The sequence below is a fragment of the Macaca fascicularis genome, chromosome 5 (assembly GCF_037993035.2).
Source record: "Macaca fascicularis isolate 582-1 chromosome 5, T2T-MFA8v1.1".
Lineage (NCBI taxonomy): Eukaryota > Metazoa > Chordata > Mammalia > Primates > Cercopithecidae > Macaca > Macaca fascicularis.
The window spans coordinates 170646132-170661754 of record NC_088379.1 but is presented as its reverse complement, the minus strand read 5'-3'; the positions used below and the strand labels follow the sequence as shown (position 1 = coordinate 170661754).

General features: G+C 36.2%; 1 long non-coding RNA gene across 1 annotated transcript; it reads left to right on the top strand.

The window, feature by feature from the left end:
- Positions 1-553: 553 nt before the first annotated feature.
- On the top strand, positions 554-7284 carry LOC123573652 (uncharacterized). Its single transcript, XR_012435201.1, has 2 exons — positions 554-658; positions 5621-7284. It is a non-coding gene; the product is annotated as an uncharacterized lncRNA (long non-coding RNA).
- The last annotated feature ends 8339 nt before the right edge of the window (positions 7285-15623 follow it).

Sequence of the window (15623 nt, the reverse complement as noted above, 5' to 3'; positions counted from 1 at the left end):
AGTAAACCTGAAAGGAACACATAAGTATTGGCTCTTATCCAACCAGATGGATCACATGAAGCCAAAGTTAAATCATAAGGGCTAAAAATAATTACATTAAAGGTAAACCGGTGAAAGTCACTCTGAGATTAAAGAGTAAGTATATTCTGACATGTTTCAGTAGCATGGTATTTCAAACAAGTTGCCTTATGCTGTATTTTTTACAACCCTGCTATTAGAAAGGGAGGATTTATTTTCTTCATCAGAGGCATATTTTGTAAAGATTACACTATCAATACTGACCCATGTTAAGAAAAATTTGTGTGAAAATACAGCATATTCCACCTCATAGGGCTGCATGCTGTGCTGTGAGAACAGCAGGGAAGTTTTATAAAAAGCAACTTCACTCGAATTTCTGAATATATTAAAAAAATGGTTTGGTTTCGCTAACGTCAACCTGTACTCCAGCTGTTTGTGCATATTTTTGTGTGTGTCTACATTTTCCTTGGAGATTAAGATGGACTCAAAAGGAAATCACCCTTTCCAAAACAGGCAATTTGCTTTTCAATACGTTGCATAACAGATGCTCCAAATGAAGGAAGGTAGAGAAGCCTGAGCTGGAGGAAAACACAGTCGTGCAATGTTTTAGGACCCCAGACCTGCAAGGGAGAAGCTGAAGGTAGGAAATGAAGATGCATGCATTTATATTCAAATGTATTATTTGAAGCAGAACAGTAATTTCTATGTTGTAAAAAAAAAAAAAAAAAATCCAGCATTGTTTTGAGAATTATCAAAACCCTTCAATGTAGCTTGAACCATTACACACATACACACACACTCAAATGTCTATGGCTATCAGCTCAATTCATTGTATAGAACACCAAATTTTACATAATTGATAAATCTGGGTGTTCTGGGTGTTCATTCTTTGCATTGAATCTGAAGACTTGCATTTAGCTTTAAAATTTCCATTGATCTGTTAATAGAGTTGCTTCATATACTTTTTACTGTGTCTAATTTTTAAACTAATTGTAACAAACAATTTCAGCACCTACACTGTGCAAAGCCTTCTGTGGGGCACAAAGTAAGTAAAATCTTGATCTCCAGGCTGTTACAATTCACTAAGAGAAGGCACACACATCCAACCACTAGCTTGGCATAAGCAAAACTCAAGCCATACAGTAATTCAGAATAAAGAAAAACAACCAGGCAGGCAGGCTCAATTGTTGCCCAGATTCTTGTTACATCTTATTGTTCCATCAGACTAGATCAACCTGTTCATTTCTACAAGTATACAACTTTTACAGAGAGCAAAGAAATAGGTTTTGGACAGACAAAAAAGGAGACATATTATTCTATTTTAGAGGTAAGACAAGAGTTGATGGAAATTTTGTTAAACAATAATCCCTTTTAGACTTTTAATCTACTATGCAAAATATAAAATATACATCTATATTTTATGATTTAGGCAACGTTTGTTTTCATGAATGCTTAAGTGAGATTTTATTATGTCTTATTCCCAAAAACTTTTCCAAAAGAATGAATACTTGATTTATTATAAACTTTGAAATAAAAATCTAGGCTTTAACATGTATATAGATTCACAGGCAACATTTTAAAAGCATAACTTTTGTGTTAAGTAAGATAGACATATTTTCATCTTGTCTCTACATACAAAAGATCAGATTTTAAATGATCCACTTTTTATAGTATCAAAAGCCAAATTAGGTAATAAGAGACTATGCAAAGATTTCTTTAAAAGATCACTAAAAACACAAGTCAAGTGAAAAACTGTTGAAAAACTGCCATATGTAGAAATCTTCATTATTAAATGATTAACGAAACCCCTGAATGAATAGAATTTACTTCAATAAGTCAATATTAGCTATAGAGCCATGACTGAGGTGAAGAGGCAGGAATAGAATGTAGTCTAATGTGTAATTATTTTATTTAAATCACTATAGCAGCAGTGTTGAAAATGGATAGGCAGAGACAAGAATGAATTAAGGGAGAGCAGTTAGTAGATTCCTGGATGTGTCCAGGTGAGAGTTGTCTAGGATAAGGGTTGTGTTAGTATATTCACTAATTTTAAAAATATTTGTTGAATGTCAAATATTTGCCAGAAACTGTTCTGTCACTGGAATTAAGCCACGAGCAAAACAAATAAAAGTCTCTATCTTGTGGAACTCACATTCTACTGGAGAAGACATACAATAAGATAAATATACAAAATATATAGTATACTGGCCCAGTGCAGTGGCTCATGCCTATAATCCCAGAACTTTGGTAGGCCAAGGTGGGCAGATTACCTGAGGCCAGGAGTTCGAGACCAGCCTGGCCAACATGGCAAAACCCTGTCTCTACTAAAATTACAAAAATTAGGACAAGCGTGATGGCTCACGCCTGTAATGCCAGCACTTTGGGAAGCTGAGGCGGGCAGATCACCTGAGGTCAGGAGTTTGACATGAGCCTGATCAATATGATGAAACCCCATCTCTACCAAAAATACAAAACTTAGCCGGCCATGGTGGCAGGTGTCTGTAGTCCGAGCTGCTCGGGAGGCTGAAACAGGAGAATGGCTTGGAACCAGGAGGCAGAGGTTGCAGTGAGCCAAGATCACACCATTGCACCCCTGCCTGGGCAACAGAGCAAGACTGTCTTAAAAAAAAAAAAAAAAAAAAAAAAAAAAAAAAAACAAGAAAAAAAAATATATAACATAAAAATAATAAAATAAAATAAGTATAAATATATGCATATATAGAGTATATTATAGGCTGATAAGTACATATGGAAAAAAGAAAGCAGGGAAAAGGGAAATAATATGCCACTATGAGGTGAAATTGTAGGAGGAAAATCGAAAGAAGGCCTCACTGACAAAGTAATGTTTGAATGGAAGGAAATGAGGGAGTGAGCCATGAAGATCTCAGGGAAGAGAGTTCCAGGCCAAATGAACAGTGAGTGTGAAGGGTGTGAGATGAGAACATGCCTAGTGTGTTCAAGAAGGATCAAGGCATCTCTGTGGCAGGAGCAGGAGGAGTGAGATGAAATTGAGAGTGACAAGGGACTGGGTTATGGAGCAACTATAGATCACTGTAGGATTTTAGCTTTTATTCTAGGCAAAATGGGAAGTGTGTGCCAGCTACTGACCTATTAGCTCTTGGTTCTAAAGCACCCTTCAGGACTCTTCTCTATGATGACTCTGTAAACTACATTTTCCTGTTAGTCAAATGGTTTCCCGTTAAGTTTTGCCAATAGAAGGCAAGGAAAGAAGAGAAGGGACTTAGACATCTCTGTTTTTTCTATATTGGTCAGTAGCAGCTAAAAACCTCAACCTTCCTTGAGAGCTTCCAGGACCAGTTGTCTGATGAGATGCCAGGTAACAGCAGTAGCCATTTGGGACGCGTTCTCAGAGGTCTGTGTACCATCTCCATGGTGCTTCTTTGTCAGCCTTCTGGGTTCTGTCCTTGGTCCTATATATGTAGAGATGCCAGCTTCTTTACTTTTTAATATCTGGGTTACTGAACTATCCCAATTTTGTCCTTTTGCTATCAAACACCTATGTTACCAATTCTCTGCTTAAATGCCCTCTGTTCCAAATCCTTAAGGTGATTTCTATTTTCCTCATGGTTACAGTGTCAGGTACTGGGATTGATGCCAGAAACCCCTCAAAGATGGGATTATGGAAATGTTTAACATATGTCCTTGACCTTGAACTTAACGCGAAGTTCTTTGTCAGTAGAAAATGAGGATACTGACATAGCGTGCAATATTTAATTAAATTATCACCTGGAATTGCTTGGAATAAAATGCTTACGTAAATGAGTATCTTGGGGGGATAAAATGACTGCTGCAGGTGATGGATATGGTGGTAATAATGACTGTGATGACTTTCGGGTAGAATGGCTATTTCTGACAGTGCTGGAGACTATACAAAAGGAAAATGACTCAAGAATTTAATAATCTCAATGCTTCTCTTGTGATCCTAGAAGAATCTTTTTTTTGTACAAATGTATTTATTTTAGTTTGTATATAGCAGGGCAAATATATCTGAAAACCAAATTCAACATTTAACTATTTAGGTGAGTTATGGAATTACAATGAAAGGGGCATTCACAGACTTTGCAAGCGTCCTAAGTAAAAATTAAGGCTCTGATTGGAAAGAAGTAGGGATATCTGATGGAACATAAAGTTGAAAATCTTGAATCCACTCTGAGCATTCCTCTCAATGAGATGCTTATTCTCCTCAAGACTCGCCACCTCTACTGTGTCTAGGCCTGTACAGCTAAAGCAATCTAAGTATATTCCAACAGGGCCAAGTGAAAAATCCAATGTAAGAAGAAATTAGTTATACTCCAAAAGAATTGCTGTATTTTTCTAAATTATATTGACATGAACCTAGGGGATATATGTGATTATAGCATATGTATAATAATATGTTAGACCAAGGAGGATGGAATGTGACATTGTATCACGTAAAATTTCTTAACATAGTTATACTTCTTCTAGATTTAATATGATAGGTTGAGCAGACTGAAGTTGTTCTAGCAATTGTTTCATTTATTGGATTCAATGGTGGCCTTCTTTCAGGAAGGCTGGATGAGAATTTTCTCGGCCTGGTGTCAAAAATGGCTTAGGGATGTAGGAACGTTAGAATGGACTTTACTTGTGAAATTTGCATACCCACCACCCCTCTCTATTTGTTTAGAGGGCCCGGAAGACATCCGTTTTTCTAGGGCATGTGCCACTATCTTTGTAAAGTTCAATGGCAGCCATCCTCTGAAGGGTAAAGATGGCAAGGGCAGATGTTATTTTTGAAAAAGGATCCCTAATTTCAATGCATATCATGGGATGGCAGAGTAGTGAAGTCAATACTCACTTCAAGAAATAAGAGTTATGCAATTTCTGTGAAGATAGCTAGGAAGAATTAAAAATCAGAATTGACCTGCAGAGACCTTTGTCTGTGCTTACTTAATTCCTTAGGAACGAAATAACTTAGGAGGAAAATATATAAGCAAATTTCTAAAGTGTTACTTAATCAGCATAATAGGAGAACTCTGTTTGATGGGCAGAAATCTGACTTGAGTATTCACAACTTCTCACCTACTTCCCGAACCTAAAGGCATTCACAGAATTGGAGTTCTTTGATCAAAAGGAAGACTAGGTCCTTTTGAGAAAGTACTCTGAAACACTGCCATAACTGAATACTGTAAAAGTTTTCTAGACCTTCCTGAGACATGCCTGCCTGCCTTTGATAGGTGATTGTACACTAGAACAAATTGATTCGTATCCTAGGGACTCAAAAAGCATTTTGGACTACTACTCAAAAAGTGGGTACCTATGGAGTCAAAAATCCATGTCACAGTGATCAATTGAAGGGGAAAATGTAGTGGAAAAAGGAAAGCTATGTATGTCTTCTTTCTTGCTTATGTATACATGTAGCATGTTGCAAAATAACAATCTTTGCAGTGCCTCCCTTCAAGAGGTGTAAGCTATTTTTCAATGTCTTGAATTTGGATGCCTTTGTGATTTGCTTTAGCCAGCAGAATATAAGTGACATTGTGTGAGTTCTAAGCTTGCATCTCAAAGACTTTGTATCCTCCTTCTCTCTCTCTTGGAACCCTGCAACTTCCATGGAGAAAAGCCTGCACTCACCATCTGGAGAAGGAAAAACCATGTGGAATAGAGACAAGCTGTTACAGCCAAGGCCCCAGACACATGAGAGATCCAAAGACCAGCACAGTCAGCCCAGCCGCTGACAATGGACTCACCAGTGAGTCTGTGAAACCATAGGAATCACGGATTTTTTTTCATCCTTTATTTCATCCCTATTACTTCATGTAAGGATTGTTGGTGTGATTGCAACCGAATAAGAGGATTTATCATCACTCCCAGATGGGGCATAGTAAATATTAGGACGTTGAGTCTCTTCTATATGGAACAAAGTACGAATGACTTCATGTATATAAAAAAGAGTTGGATCCTGCTAGGTGGAAGCATGAAGTTGTTAACTGTTGTTGCATGGAAGTTAAAATACATGGAGAGGAGTGGTTAGGAGTGCTGAGAAACCAATGAAGGTGACTCTGCGATGCTGGGAGGACTCTGAAAATTACATTTTCCAGTTACCCTTGCCAGCAGGCTTCCTTTTAGATTCCATCTGCAGGATGCATAGAGAGAAGAGCAGAAGGAACTTCCTTCCTGTTTTTCCTGTCTTTGACGGCACTGCTAGATCCAGCCTCCCATGAGTTGTGGCATTTCCAGCACAGTGCTGTGGCACACTCTCAGAGAAATCAGCAGCTCCGGGGCAGCCACTCTTTTCCTGGAAGTATAGAACTAGCTATGCAGAGCCCTCTTCCAAGCCCCTAGATTCTGGTAACCCCACCCCTTCCCTTTTGTTTCAACAATGAGCAGTGTCAGTTGTTGCCTGAGTTTTTAAATCTCTGTGTTACGCTTTTTCTCTTTCAGGCACCCAACATCTACGGAAAACACCTCTTAGTTTGAGATATCCATTGTGGCTTCTATTTTCCCAGCTAGAATCTAACTGATAGGAAGTCATGGAGGGTTTTCAGATCTCAGATGATTTGTCTTGCATTCTGATAGCATCACCCTGGCTGCTGTGTTGGAATTGACTGAGGGACCGACCAGCTAGGAGGCTATTTCAATCAAAATAGATGGGGGTAAAGAAGTGGTTACATTCTGTATATATTTTGAACATATTAATGATGGGATTTGTAGACAGATCAGGTGTGAGTTTCAAGGAAAGAGTAAAAAGTATGAACTATTGTCTAGGAGAGTAGGAGACTGATTAGAGGACTCTAGTGTTAATGCTGGGAAACAATTAAGATCAGTGATTATGAATTTAAAGTTTAGACCAACTGGCAGCTGAGTGTGCAGACAGCCATGCCTACAGACACAGCTCTACGGTGGTTTTGTTAAGGTGATGCTGTGACAGATAAATCCTGAAATCTTAGTAACTTAATACAACAGAAATTTCTATTCTAGTAACATAAAACCTAATAGGTAATGGGACATAGTGAGGACAAACTCCTAGGTTATACAACTGAGTCTTTCAATGATCTTGGCTAATAGAAGCTCAACATATGTTTTTCAAGTTTGTCCTGGGAATTGATACCCAGTTGGAAAATTGAGGAAGGGAGAAAATGAAAGATTTCAATAAATTTTATTTATGCCAGTCCTAGAGGTAGTATGCATCATTTCTACTCACATTTTCTTGGCTAAAATTCAATGTCATGACTGCACCTTAGGTGAACAGAAGCCAGGAAACATCGTTTAGCCTTATGCCAAAAAGGAAAGGAAAATAGGTTTGGTGAACTCTTTTAGCCAATCTCTAGGAAAAGGAGAGATAATCTGTGTTGATGCAAGCAGAGACTAGGCAAATAATTTTAAAAGGTTGTTGCTTTGCCAAAAGTACCACAAAAGTGAGAGAAAAGCAAAGGGGTTCAGAGCAGGTTCAAAGAATAATTAGAAGGACTGGCCATGAATTTAAGCTAGGTAAGGAGATAGGAGAAGACACAAGGAGAGAAAAGAGTTATTAAGATTGATGTGCTGGGGTGATAGATTGGTGAAATAATTGTTAGAGCTCCATTCTGGTAAGCACTGGCAGGCAATGGAGGAGGTGTTAGTTGGAGAATGTGACGCTTGAAATTGAAAATTTGGAGGAACTTCAGGGCTTCTATTGACAAAGATGACAGCAGACCCTGAATGTTAGCATCTGGGATAGGGTACAAGAAAGATCACTGGGAGAGAGAGTGCCAAGGAATTTAGAGTCCAAGATATTGACAGATAATCTACACAGATATCGCATGTTGAAAAGAGTGGTAGTGTTTCAAGTGCTGAAATATTTGAGGAATGAGGAAATGTGAAAATAAGAACAGTGAATGACTTACAAAGCTGTTAGCGGGTAAAACGGCAAGACTTGGTGATTGGTTATTGGCAGTGAAGATGAAGGAAGTGACGAGAGTCAATCCCAGTTTTCTCACTTATGTGAATGGGTGGATACTCTAGACATTTGTAGGACAGGAACACTCTAGGGCGTCCATCTTTAGGAGAGGAATGATGAGTTTATTTTTGGATATATGGATTTTAAAATTTCTCTCTCTCAAATATCCAAATGGAGACTTTGAGAAGATTCTTTGAAATCTAAAGGTGTAAGACTCAGAGAAAAAACAGCAGTGGATATATATATTTGAGATTATTGGAAAATAAATAGTATATAAAACCAAGTATTGGTAATATTGTCTAGGATGCTAATAGGAAGCACAGAAAGAAATAAGTCACAAAGAGAACACTCTTATCTGTTTAGCCTACCATATTAAATCTGAAATAAGTGCACCTGTGTTGATTAATTTGGCCTGATCCAATGTTGTATTTTATGTTCCTTGGTTTAACACCCTACTAATTTATTCCCATGTAGCTCCCCTAGGTTTACGCCAATATAATTTAGAATAATACTATTCTAATAGTACTATTCTAATAATTCTAAATACTATTCTAATAATACTATTTACTGAATAATACTGCTATCTTTGGAGTATAACCTCTTTCTTCCTAGCTCGGATTATTCACTTGTCTCTCTTGAAATGGACTAAGATTTCTCTAGCTATAGGTCTAGACACAATAAGGGTGATAGGAATAGGCCTTAAAGAGAATAAGCAGCCCATTGAAAGAATGCTTAAAGTAGATTCACAATTTTCACTTTTATTCATGTGTATTTAAATATTTCTATCCCTTCATAATCAATGCCCTAATTTTCCACTTAGGAAACTTGGGAAGTCTGTGAATACCTCTTACATGGTAATTCTACACTAACGCAGATTCTTAAATGTTGAGTTGAATTTTTAACTATATCTACCCTGGTATATACAAACAAAAATAAATTCATATGTACAAAAGCAAGAGATTTTTTAGGATCACAGAGAGGCTTTCTATTTCAGTTGACATTGTTAAACCCCTGAGTATATCATTTTCCTTTTGTATGGTCTCCAGTGCAGTGATAGATAGTCATTCTACCAAAACGAATAGAGTGTGAAGTCTGGGAAACTAAGAACAGAGTTATTCAAGAAGAAGGGAGTGTGTCAATAAAATTAAAGTGGCATTATTGAGAATGTAGTAGGTATCAGGCTATGTTCAAAGAACTTCACAAATATTTATTGTATTCTTATGCCAGTCCTAGGAAAAGGTACTATTATTACAGGTATTCCTCTTTTACATGGAAGAAAACAGAGGAACAAACTTACCCAACTTAAGATGATTTGATTTAGTCACAGAAGTCGTAGAGCAGAACACAAGGCTTTGAGTAGCATAATTTAATTAATTGCTTGAGATCCCAGCTAGTAATTGTCAGATCCAGCAAGCCATCCTAGGCCATCTGACTCCAGAGTCCAGTTTTAACTATTTTATATTAACTTCTAACCCAAAGGGATCAGCACTACTCAGAGAAAACCAGGCCAAGAAATAGAAAACTGCTTTTCGGATTGAGTGGCAGGGAGGTCATTGTTGATGGTAGTAAGAGATTTGTCAGTGGAGCATGTAAGTACATAGTACTTAAGTACATAAGGCAGATTAGAGTCTGATAAAGAGAGAATGCAGAATTAGAAAGAGGACAGATGTACTTTGGATACTCAAGAAATTTGACTGTCAGAGTCGAGAAACAGAAGATGATAGGGGTAAAATCGGGTTCAATGAAAGTTGTATTTTTATTCTGTTTTGTTTTTAAAATGAAAAGAAGTCTTTAAATGTTCACAAAAAGGAGCCACTTCAGAAAGAAGGGGATTAATTACACAGGAGAGAAAAGAGACAATTGACTTTGCATGCTTCCTGGGAGGGTGGGAGGGAATTGAATTTAGGGCAGTTGTGAAAGGACTGATCTTAAACAGGAGGGGGGACAATGTTTCTCCTCTTTGAACAAGAGAATAATAGGATGAGTGCAAATGCTATCCAATTAAGGGAATTAAGAGTGTATCCCTATGATACCTTCTATTTCTCTCTTTTAGAAAGTGAATTCATTTGGGTCTGAAAAATGATGGCTCTGGCATGGTGTAAATTGAGAGTGAGAAAAAGTTGAGAAAAGTGTGAAAAATTGAGGCTAGTGAGTGAGAAATATACTGGGCTATGCAGGCACTGCTAATGACCTAGATGATAATGATAAATTTATAGTGTTACTTTGTCCTACTATTATTTCCTTAAGTGTCATTCTAAAATACAGAAAATGGATGCCTTTAGGGTTTAGTTTTGCTAATAAAGGCAATGAGAAGGCAGAGGAAATTGGAGTTCAGAGGGAAGAAAAGAGTAATTGAAAAAATGGACCGTGGAATCCAAGCTGAAGAGGAGGGCAGTAAAGTTAAGAAGCATTGTGGTTATGGTTATGGTTATGGTTATGGTCATGGTTAAGGTTATGGTCATGGTCATGGTTATGATATTGGTTATGGTCACGGTTATAGTTATAGTCATGATCATGGTTATGGACATGATTATGGTCATGGTCACGTACCTTTATTGCAGCACTCTTTACAATAGCAAAGACTTGAAACCAACCCACATGCCCATCAATGATAGACTGGATAAAGAAAATGTGACACATAGATTATATTAATACTATTTTTTTAAAAGGAGGTCACTGAGGCTTTGGATATTGACTGGATTAAACAGGAATTAAAAGCCCAAGAATTCAGGAATTTAGTCCTACCAGCAGTCTCTTTGAAGGAGGTGGGACGGAAGGACTGGAATGGTAGACAGCTTTTGGCTCACCCAACTTAAGATGATTTGATTTAGTCACAGAAGTCGTAGAGCAGAACACAAGGCTTTGAGTAGTGTAATGGCCCCATCTCTGTGGGCCAGCCTGTTTATTATTTATCTAAATGTTTATTACTTTGGCTACAGTCTGTTATTACATGTATTGTTCTGTGCTGTGTTTGTGTATTTATATATCTCCCCTACTAGACCCTGGCTTCCCAAAGTCAAAGCCTGGGTATCATTTTTTTTTTTTTAACCTTGGCACTTGTGTTAGTGCTTGCCCAATAAATATTTGATCTAATGACTTTAAGCACACTATTTCTATTCCATTGCACTGTCTACTATTTAACATAGCTTATCAATGCTGTGCATTGCTTTGTTAGTTCATGATTTCTTCCAAAAAAATGTTAACGTCTAGATATATAGAAAGGTTAGGTACAAACAAGAGGAAGAATGTGGAAGCATTACTTACTGTGTACGGATCAGTGATAAGAGAGAAAGGAAACCAATTAGCATTCTTTTCACTATCAGTTGTTTTCAATTGTGTTATGATGACCTGGATAGAATTTCCCATAAGAACTAAGCAGTAAAAAAAACAAATAAATAAAAGAAGAACAAGTTGATTGCTTTATTGCATTTGATACTTAAGTAATCAGTCTGAAAGAATGATTTCAAGAATAAACAGTTTAATGGATTCTGGTTGATGGTTTACAGTTAATGTTTTTGCAATAAAACACCTTCTTCCCTCATTTGCCTCCTCAGATAATATAGTCAAGCTTTCATAAAATGAGTCCAATTTCATTCGTTATGTCAAAATTGAATGAGAGCTTCAATTTTTGAGTGTCACTGGTTACAATTTACATCTTTCCTATTGAATGAATTTTTTTCTCCTGTAATTTTTTTCTTCTATAATTTTGAGCTTTCTTTACACTAGTTGGATTATGATTCCTGACCATGGGTTTTGCAAGTCAGTAGGTCATGTGTGGTTTCATCAAACACTATCAAACATCTCTTGCCAAATTCTAGTGGTGAAAATTTGTAATAGTTTTATAGGTAGAAGTGATTAACATTTTCACAAGATGATGTTTAAGCCAGTATCTAACACAATTATATACTTCCCTTTTTAACCATAGATTTCTCTGTTAAAGTTTATTAATACTAAAATAAATGCACTATAATTATCACTTATCAAGTGCCTACTCTGTATTGAATGCTTGACAGTATCTTATGAAATCTTAAAAACAATTCTAAATATTTTATTTACAGGTCTCAATTATAGTTGATAAAACTTAGGTTCAGAACAGCTGAATTATTTGCAATCATAGGTTTTTAAGAGAGAACTTAGAATCTGAGACTAACCCCCATCTTCATGCTCTTTGTACTGTATCACATTACCTCCATTTTATACCATGTCTATCAGAGTTTCCTTAGGACATGGAGGCAGAGGTCCGTACACGCACCTGTGCCTATAAGCACTGGCCAAGACACAGAAGATATCAGGCCCGGTTGAATGAGAACCAAGCAATGATTCAAGTGAAAAATGTAACATTTAAGACTAAAATTTAGTCTTCAGTTCCATGGTAAACTTTTTGATTTTTAATGGGAAAACTGTATTTTTTAGAAAGAGATCCATCATTTTGTACAGTTTTGTGTTATGGGTATACATTTTAAACTGAAAAGTAAAAGGACGTTTCATTCAAGTCAAAGAAATGTTACTTTATCCTAACTGTAAGTCCACTGAAACCAAAAACTGTCTTCGTCTGGGATTAAATTTCCCCACTCAAAGAATAATGCCATGAATTTAGTATGAGCCAAGATTCTTATACTTGACAACAGTCCCAGTTCATCACAACCATGTATATAACCTTGGAACACGACAAGCATGTTCTCTATTAAGCCATTTTAATAATCAATGATAAATTGGACTACAGGTCCAAAGTTCCTTAGTCACAATTCCCAAATCCAAACTAAAGATTTGGCTAACTGATATTAGAACTTATTTGGCTAAAAACATGCTCTGAACTGACATGAGGCTATAAATAGTCTTAATTTAACTTACCTTGTATGAATTTTCATATGTTTCACAAAAAAAAATTAATATATTAATTAAGGGTTGCTACAGATGGGGTTTAATACATGCACCACATTACTATTCTAAAATCCAAACAATTCTGAATACCAAAGCACATCTAGCCTCAAGAATTTTGGGAAACAAATTTTGAAATGTTTCTCTTTCATTTTCTGCTGTGTTGCAATTAAAGAAAAGCTACCATGAGTGAAATTTCAGTATGATTCACTTTGAAATGATTGTGATAGTTCCCTAAATCAATATATTTCAATTAGTTTGAAATAATAGGATATATGCCATAATTAATCTATTACTGTAAAAATAAGTAGCCTTCCAGGGAAGGGGGACATTCACCCTTTGTAGAGGTAAATACAATCTTTTCTCTTTTACACTGTGCAGTCATAAGAGTTGAATGATCAGGATACAGCACACTCCCATCACACCAAAAGCTTCTTGAAGTCGTTTTGCAGATAATACCCTTTCCACCCTCAACATGGGAAACATTTCTGCCTCTATGGAATGGAATCGTGCAATATGGATTTCTTTCAGTCTGGCTTCTTTCACTCAGTACAATTTGTGGATTCATTCATCCTAATGCATGTATAGTAGTAATTTTTTTTTATTGTTGAGTAGCACTTTGTTATGTGATATCTTACAATTTATCATTTACCTAAGAGCATTTCAGCTGTTTCCAGGTCGAGTAAGTTTGCTATAAGCATTCATGTATAAGTCTTTTTGTGAGTATATGTTTTCATATTTTCTTGGGTAAATACCTAAAAGTGAGCTACTGGGTCCATTTTTAAAAGTACATATTTAACTATAAGAAATTGCCTAACCTGTTTTCCAAATTGGCTATTTTATACCCCACTAATAGTGTATGAGAGTCCTATTTGCTATATGTATTCAATACAGATGATGCTGTCAAGTTTTTACAAGTTTAGCTGGTCTAGTGAATATGTAGTAGTATCTTATGGTGGTTTTAATTTGCATTTCCCTGATGACTAATGAAGTTCAGCATCTGTTTCTAATCTTATTAGCTATTTGTATGTCTTTTTGTGAGGTGTTCAAATCTTTTCCTTTTTTTATGCCTTTTTATTGTTGAATTATGAGATTTCTTTCTATATTCTAGATTCAATGCCTTTATCAAATATATGTATTGTGAATTATTTTTTCTATGGCTTTACTTTTCATTATCTTAGGAGTGCCTTTTGTGCAGTCAAACTTTTTACTTTTAATGAAGTCCAACTAAAAAAAAATTTGTATATGGTTTGTGCTTTTATTGTCCTAAGAAATTTTGGCTTATTCTAATGCATCAAAGATTTTCTTCAATTATAATTGCTTAAAAATGAAACCTAGTCTCTCATAAAATGTTGAACTCTTTTTTTTTTTCTTTATTGAGTGAGAAGTTAGGCCAAGTAAATGTTACATTCCTTCTTAACTAGCATTTTAAGAATTAGTTCCTGAGATTTTCTGTTAGAAAGCTATACCACTATTTTTCTAAATTTTATGGTTTATCTGAGGTTGATATTCCTAGTTCTCAATGAACATACACTATACTAGAAAAAAAAATAGAAGAAGTATAGTTAAGGGGCAAATGTCTTAAGTGCCTATAAACCAATATAGCCTTATTTCCAAAGCTGTTCTAGGCATGAGAAGATTACTCCTGATTGGGCAAGAAAGGCTGTATGACAAAGGCTGCCCTCAAGCTGGGCTATGAATGATGGCAGAATTTCGATAGACAAGAATGAAGAGAAGTTTTATTTTTGATTCTGTGGGTGTAGGCAAGTTGCATTGGCCCCAAGTTCTCTCAAGTTCACTTTCATTGGCTCTAAAATGAGAAGTTTAAATGAAATAATTCTAAGGTCCTTCTCATTTTGAACTGCTATACCTTGTTACAGGATCAGTATATTATTTCTTCCTTACATATCTTTTGATGTGAGATTGTTTATGTGTGAGTTTTGAAAGCAATTATTTTAAAAGTGCTCCTAAGGCCAGGCTATAATCCCAGCACTTTGGGAGGCCTAGGCCGGAGGATCACCTGAGGTCAGGAGTTTGAGAGCCTGACCAACATGGTGAAACCCCGTTTCTAGTAAAAATACAAAAAAATTAGCTGGGCATGGTGGCACATGTCTGTAATCCCAGCTACTCAGGAGGCCGAGGCAGGAGAATTGCTTGAATCCAGGATAGAGAGGTTGTAGTTAGCTGAGATTGCGCCAGTGCACTCCAGCCTGGGGGACGAGAGTGAAATTCTGCCTCAAAAAATAAATAAATTTAATTTAAATTTAAATTTTTAAAAAAGTGCTCCTAAAAAATGTTATCCCAAGATTAGCATTTAGAATGAACAACGTAAGTCATAAAATGTGGAATTTATAGGGTACTGATTATCTCTTTGGTGGTGCAGCCGTCAGTTTTTGATCCTGTAAATGTTTCTCAGGCTCAATTATATGTATGCTTCTACGATACTATATGTTGATGTAATATAGTGTGGTGATATTGTGACATGGTTTCAAATTCTTTATTTTTCTTTTCCTTTAAGTGCTTAAATCCATGCATCTTGCTTGTGGGTTTAGAAGACAGGGCTATCACCTATTACTTTTCCTCTGCAATCTCTTACCCACAGACTTGAAGAAAGGAAGGGAAAGAAGAAGGAAAGAAAATAGACCACCGGTTCATAGGGTGTTTTGGGGTTAGAAGGAGAAATGACAAAAGAGAAGAAAACCTGAATGGATCCTATGAAAATTAGAAGTGAACTATGATTTCTTTCACTGTCCTCAGTTTGCTTAATAAAATTAGTTTTTTAGAAATTTACATTTCATTTATGATATAC